Source organism: Falco punctatus, assembly GCF_963210335.1.
Source record: "Falco punctatus genome assembly, chromosome: 6".
Lineage (NCBI taxonomy): Eukaryota > Metazoa > Chordata > Aves > Falconiformes > Falconidae > Falco > Falco punctatus.
Window position 1 is genome coordinate 73499425 of NC_137585.1, and position 6520 is coordinate 73505944.

Consider the following 6520-nt stretch of genomic DNA (forward strand, 5'->3'; position numbering starts at 1 on the left):
TAAATAAAACACCTAGGTCTGATTTAAATTTGTGATTGTAAGTTTATGGAGTTTTCATTTTAGCCAGACTACTAGAAGTGGCAGATAAGGTTTTTTTAGATAAATTAGATACAAGATTTGTTAAATACATGAAAGTATGGCCTTCACCAGCTTAATACTCAAAGTAGATTAAGTTCTGTCTACATCATGTAAAAGGAACAAATGCCTTGAAGTCACCTCAGGGATTGATTGTTTATATGATTTATTTTCTGAGAGAGATTACAGAATTAAGGGAATACCCAAGTAAACCACTGCATTTTTTTAAAGCAGTGCTGCAATATATGCCATAGGTTAGTGAACAATATTTATTTTCTGGAAAATCAGGAAGATCTGAGGTCTACTAATATTACTGCAAATGTCAAAATTTTCCACTTCATTCAGAAGGGGAAAAAAAAGAAGAAAAAAAAAAAAGAAAAGAAAAGAAAAAAAAAAGCCAAATAGCAGAGTATTTTCTCAAGGCCTGTCTAATCAGCATTTGGTAAGACTAGATATTTTAGCGTTTCTGTTGGTTAGCTATTGGTTTACATTGTAAATGACAGTTGCTGCTTGTTTAAATATTACTTTTGCAGGGCCTGGGAAAGAAAACTTCAGGGATGCCATATTTCTGCAGAGTTTACAGATATTGAAATACTGGTGGTTGAGCTGATTAATGAACACATCTGTAAGTTAAATTCTCAGAGGCTGTTTTCAGGCTGGCTGAAACCAGAAAGTGTTGGGAATCTATTGAGAAGGTTTAAGATTCCCAGCTCAAAATCCAAAGCACACAATTTGCCTAAGGATCTGAATGGAAATATTTGAAACCAGATTGCTGCTACCAGTCTATTCATGTTCAGCGTTATAGAATTTGGAGATTAAGATAGACTTAATTTATAAGATAGAGTCACATTGTGTTCTGTTCAGCCCAAACCACATGATAAGCATATGGGAAAGGTTTTTTTCATTTGTATGTCTTTTTTTCTCCCGCCTCTAATTTACCCATAGTTTTCTTTCATTTTGTGTGCCATCTCATCACTTAAAACAATCAACAAATACAAAAACACTTCCAGTAGAATAAGGCAGTGGGTGATTGCAGCATCAGATTATATTCCTGATGCTTAAAGTAAAAGGAGTAATTGAAATTCCAAGTGATACCCATATCTGAGTAGGGCTGAAAAATAGTACTCTACCGCAAAGCAGGAGGATGAAGAGCTAACATAATTTCATTAGATAAAATGAAGTTAAGAGTATATTCTTTTGCATTTTCGGTAATGATTTCCTGGTTTGAATGACTTTAGAAATGTTGTAATAAAGTTATTTTCCTTTTCAAATATACTTTTGGAATACTTACAAGACTGATCTAGTTTAATTGATCTTGTTCCCTTGCTACACCTAATGGCTTTAGAAGGCAAAGACAATCTGATGGGAAGGTGGCACACAGGAATTAAAGAATATTTTCCTACAACTGAATGCCTTTTGAATCCTAGGTTATCTTATCAAGCACCATTCTGCTTTTGAGTCCAACTCAAGTTCAAGATATGAACAGCTCAGAAGCCATGAAAATCACAGAGAACGTTCTCTCCAGAAGCTCTACTGTGTCTTTGTTTGAACTAGACCTTTTAAAGTTTCATTTGTTTCCAGCTTTGCTCTTGCTACAAAAATCATGAAAATGCCTTCAGATCTTAGGCTGAATGAATTATTGAAGCAAGACTTATTTATATTTTTTTTTCTTCTGAGTGCTACCTAGTTTGTCCAGTGGCTACATAAATCCAAAGAAACTGATAAATTAACTAACCACATACTTTCCAGTGAGATACTTACCTTAACCTACTTTTCATTCAAAACCTGTTTTCACAATCTCTTTCAAGCTTTGATGACAATCTCTAAAACTGAAAAAAACCAAACAACCCTGTTTCTTATTCCCTTTCTGAGTTAAAGGTGATCCTTACCTGCACAATGATGTCAGAGAGAGACATTGATTTATCTAAACCATAAAATGAATCTGAGCAAAAAAATATACATTATTTTATTAGAGAAAGGTTCACACAGGAAGCAAGCAGCATGTCATGGGTCTGAAAGCCTCTGCTCTAGGACAGGAAATTTATAGGAAATAAGGAGCAGCTATACCTAATAAAACTTGGCCTTAGACTGAAATTCAGACCTTGATCTTTGCAATTGAAAGGCAATTCTACAAGATCATTTGCTGATAATGTTGCTTATTGGATTTAAAAATATAGGATTCTTTTTTGTAGAACAGTACTTTGAAGGTCAGGTCGCTATTCCCCCTGGTTCACTTTCATTTTCAACAAATGACAATGGCTGATAACTTTGAGACTCTTATGCGAAGAATTTACTATTTTTTATGTTTGGGACTACCAAAAAATAAAAAGGAGTTTACGAAAGTATATATATTTAGGAAAAGAAAGCAGTGATCATAACTACTTACTACGTTAGTTGTATATTCTGTAAAATTCTTCTATTTTCTTAGAGTTTTTTTCAGTATGATGAAGAGTTAATAGCAAAAGAATTCCTACACTGAAACCACTCACAAAAATACATGCTTAATTCCAATGTTTCAATCAAATCATGTTTGTGCTTTGAGGATATGGTTCAAATTCAGAACTGATTTAACATTACTGGTTTCTTCAGCAGTATGGCAGCATTAAGTTACTAATTTCATTTATTAAGTGGCATATCTAGTTACTGTACTGCCAGATCCTGAAAACAATCCAGAATCTTATACCAGAAGATACTGAGATGAACATTAATTTGGGGACTGGTGCTGATCATTAATAGCCTGGCTCCGATCCCTTTATTGTTGATGATAGAAATAAATGATTTAAACAGATACGAAATACAGGCTTTTATGCTGTATCAGCCTTCAGTGTTATGAATTCCCTCCACCCCACCACTGGGACAACAGACAAGGCATTCCTCTTGAAAACATATTTTCTTTGTTTCTTTTAAGTGGTTTGGGTTTTTTTTTTAATATTTTATTTGCTGAACATGAAATACAAAGTAAAGGATGAATGTTCTTTTTTTCATGCAGTTGAGAGAATTGGTTTCCTTTCAACAAACTGGGTTTATATGGGAAATAATTTACATTTTTCATAAATGCTTTTCCCTATTTTCTTCAAACTACTGCTTCCAGGAGTGATATTAGAGTTTGAGATTAGAGCAATTCACTACAAAAGTTGAAGACAATGGAGAGAACATCTTTAGAAAGACAATCTAGGTCTATGTATATTATGAAGTATGATTAAGTTATCAAGGTAATGCAATAGATGCAGCTGAAGGAAAAGCTAAGATAAAAACAATATCACAGGAATGTGAATGTTTCTATTGTAGGGTGTATTAAGTAAGCCTAGTGTATTGTAAAACTATTTAACTAGAGAAAATACAATAAACATGTACTTAAACAGGGATGTCTCCTATATACTAAAATAATGTGGAACACAAAAACATTTTCTGCATTTAATGTTACAGTGGAGGAGATTCAGAGTAAATTTTCACACAAATACAAAATTTTCTTTCCTTCATCATATCCCAGAAATTTCCCTGGAAGGATGACTGTGCTCAGTCAGCAGAAGCTGACCTGTTCTAGGTCCTGGAATGGATGTGCTAGCATGAGAAGTAGTACAGTGAAATAGTTTGTGAAAAACAGTATTCCCAGATAATGAGAGAAAATACGCTAACTCAGAGACACTTTAGTCACCTCTTGCAGGTATGCATTGTACTCTGTAGATATGCCACCATTTTACTATAACGCAAAACAAATCGTACCAAAGACTTGGATAAAAAAATTCTATAATGCAAAGCTACTAATCAAAACTAGTTCTCTTGACTCTGCCAAACCACCTTTTTTACCTGGTCTGTGTTACTAAGGGTTCAAAATCTAAAACACAAGTCATGTGACAGCAAAAGTAAGCAAAATACCCACACAGAAAGGATATGCTGGGAATAGCCAGTATAACCGTGATGTTTGGTGTGTAGTGGCTGAATGGAGGAAGGGAATTATTTTACCAGCTGGAAAGAAATGGAGGGAAGTTGAAAAGTATGAAAGAGTTCAGGGATGAAAGAGAGAAGAGTTAAAAGAGAGGGAAGTGTGGATTGAAACTCAGTTGAAAAATCTGTAGTCAAAAGAGAAAAGCTCTTGGATCAGATGACTAAAGAAGGCAGAGGAGTAGTAGTTAAGGTATAAAAAAGCATTAACATCAAACAATCAGGTTTGTTTCTAAAATTGAAATTTAGGTAGATAAGGTTAATAAGCCTAAAAGTCCAAAGGAAAACCTAGCCACAAATGGTGTCAGAGAGTCTACAAGGCTCCTGTTGAATCATGAAGACAGGAATCCTCATTCCCAAATTCTTCACTGTCAGGACAAAGTAATGCCGGCTGCATAGTACTATCATAGATAGTTCAAAATAAATGTCTAGTTCTGTAAGTTTCCTGGAAAATGAGAACAGAGAATGAACTCTGAAAGTTGCTCTAGAAGTAAGAAAGTAATGTGGTTTTTTTTCTGATTTTTGTTGTTGTTGCCTTAATTCCATGTACATACTTTAATGCATGAAAGTGTTTTATTTGTAGTTTATACTGGCTTTGTTTCTTCCTTTTTTTTTTTTTTTTTTTTTTTTTTTTTTCTTTTCTTTTCTTTTTCTTGCCCTTTATTTCATCAGCATTACGGAAGAGAACAAATCCCTTAAAATAAAGAAATCATTCTCTGAAGTGCAAAGCAATATTTGGCTCACATTGGAGCTCACTATTCATGAACCATAGACACCTTCCAAGATACTTGCCCCAGCTGACTCCCTTTTTAGGCATTAAGCATAGTCTATAAATTCTGTTTCAAAGTTTAAATTTACAATAGGCTCCATTCATAAAACTATCATGGAAGGTTTTCTGCACTGATGTGCAGAATGCTTCCAAACTGAGTAAAAGCTGAGTGGTTCATACATATCAAAGCTTTCTCCTTCATAGACAGATGGTCAACTCACCATTGGACTCTTGGAGAGAAGGCGGGTGGAGAAGTGTTAGCTCAGAAGTGCCAGACTGCAATGAAATTTGTTCATAAAGAGCTGATCTCTGCTCTTTGCTCTCTGTTCAGAACACATTTTAAGAACATGACCTAACTCCTATCAAATCTAATAGGCTTCAGTAGGAACTGGAACATGCCATATGTCTGAAAAGGAGCGCTTCTCTAGCATGAAGCAAAACAACTTGTGTGTGGGAGTTAAGAGTGCATGGCAGAAGGAGAGACATTTCAGTCCTATTAAATTTCCTCTTTGCTATTGTATTGAAAAATATAACTCATTTCATGCCTTGAAAAGTGCTCATGTTAGACTAATTATTAGCCAATAGAAACTGCTGCAATTGCGACTTTTGTAGATCTACAGTGAATTTATTTGTACCATGATCCTTTATATGATGTTTAGTGTATAGATGCAGTAAAGATCATCACAAAATGGCAGCATTTCAGTTCTTCTTCTGCACTGAATTTCTTGGGTTTTATTGTTTTTCTATATATTTCCAGTCACATTCCTGAAGTTGTTTTAATGTTTCTTTTGTCTTTTTTGGGGGGAGGTGAAAATTTTACACACAAAAAAATGTTAGAAACAAAAGATGCTAGACCATAATTGTAGAAATTGCAATTGAAAAAGGCATGCAAATGTGTCCATTAGAATCCAGGTTTCTACTCATGTAATCACAGTGGAAATAAAAGACTTGTATAATGTGGTTTACCAAATACTATCAACATAACATAACTTCAGAAATTCTAGTGTAGATCAAGATTGTTATTTTTCATCTTCCCTCTGACTAAGTGAAAATAAAGTTCCTCCTTTGAATAGACTACCCACATTGTTAGTCACAAGCACAGCTGCGGAAAAGCTTGACTTAAACCAGTGTAAATATACTATGATAAAAAACAGTAACTTTATACATTTTGTGGGGTTTTCTTTAAGATACCGACTGTAGACTCTATCATTATAGTTTTATGAGGATTTGATAAGTATAAGAGATTTCATAAACTATGGCTGTGCTAAATTATCTTAAAAGAAGGAGAACTTCACAAGAATGCATTTCTGGGATTGAGCTGTAGGAGTCTGCAGGGTACCATTCCCTTGCCAGACCGGTTGCATGTGAAAAATGACACCAGGGCCATCCATTTGTAAGGGAATGATTGTCTCAAATTGAATATTTATTTTTTTTATTTGGGGCTACTAAAATCAACACTCCTTAAACACTTCTTGACTTCTTTCTAAAGCCTGTAATAAAATCTGCTTTAATTTAGCATATAGAAGACTCCTGTCTCCAGTGTTGAGTCCTACAGGAACACAAGCTAGACAGTGCTCACACTAGCGTACTTAACACTCATGTTTCTTGGGTTTTTTCCCCCTTTAGACAATTCTAGATTATCCTTTTTATAAATTCTACTTCTGATAGGAAAATTTTGGTCCTCAATTAGTTGAATAGAGATATTGGGTTTTATCTGACACATTAAGAAAAACA